Raw genomic sequence first — 1,048 nt, 5'->3', positions numbered from 1 at the left:
ACAGTAACATGCATTGCCCCACTCTGGTGAAAACCTAAGGCTCCACCCCTTACTACATAACAGGTGCACTGAGACAAAAAAAAAAAAATGGCCCAAATGAAGGAACAGATCAAAGCTCCAGAAAAAAATGCAACTAAGTGACAAAGAGATAGCCAACCTATCAGATAGACAGTTCAAAACACTGGTAATCAGGATGCTCACAGAATTGGTTGAGTATTATCACAAAATAGAGGGAAAAATTAAGGCTATGAAAAGTGAAATAGCCCTGGCTGGCGTAGCTCAGTGGATTGAGCATGGGCTGCGAACCAAAGTGTCGCAGGTTCAATTCCCAGTCAGGGCACATGCCTGGGTTGCAGGCCATGGCCCCCAGCAACCACACATCGATGTTTCTCTCTCTCTCTCTCTCTTTCTCCCTCCCTTCCCTCTCTAAAAATAAATAAATAATATCTTTAAAAAAAAGAAAAGTGAAATAAAAGAAAATATATAGGGAACCAACAGTGACAGGAAGAAAACCAGAATTCAAATCAATGGTTTGGAATAGAAGGAAGAAATAAACATTCAGCCAGAACAGAATGAAGAAACAAGAATTCAAAAATATGAGGAGAGGCTTAGGAACTTCCAGAACAACTTTAAACATTCCAACATCCGAATTATAGGGGTGCCAGAAGGAGAAGAGGAAGAACAACAAATTGAAAACTTATTTGAAAAATATAATGAAGGAAAACTTTCCCAATCTGGCAAAGGAAATAGACTTCTAGGAAGTCCAGGAAGCTCTGAGAGTCCCAAAGAAGTTGGACCCAAGGAAGCATACACCAAGGCATGTCATAATTACATTACCCAAGACTAAAGATAAGGAGAGAATCTTTTTTTTCCTTTTCAAAAAAAAAGTTGCCATGTGTTTATTAAAACATTTCTTCAGGGTGGAGGCCAGTCCTGGCCAGTGAACTCCTAAGTGTTGGAAGTGTGCTATATTGACAGTAGGGTGTTCGCTAACACCAGCAGAGCTTGCCTCTGTGACTAGAGTTCGATAGTGCTCTCTGCCACTTCA

General features: G+C 40.5%; 1 non-coding gene across 1 annotated transcript; it reads left to right on the top strand.

The window, feature by feature from the left end:
• The first annotated feature begins 902 nt into the window (after positions 1 to 902).
• LOC114501135 lies at positions 903 to 1,048 on the top strand. Its single transcript, XR_003684900.1, has one exon. It is a non-coding gene; the product is annotated as a small nucleolar RNA SNORA62/SNORA6 family (small nucleolar RNA).

Source organism: Phyllostomus discolor, chromosome 6 (assembly GCF_004126475.2).
Source record: "Phyllostomus discolor isolate MPI-MPIP mPhyDis1 chromosome 6, mPhyDis1.pri.v3, whole genome shotgun sequence".
Taxonomy (NCBI): Eukaryota; Metazoa; Chordata; class Mammalia; order Chiroptera; family Phyllostomidae; genus Phyllostomus; species Phyllostomus discolor.
The sequence above is the reverse complement of the archived record's forward strand: the minus strand, read 5'-3'. Positions and strand labels throughout refer to the sequence as shown.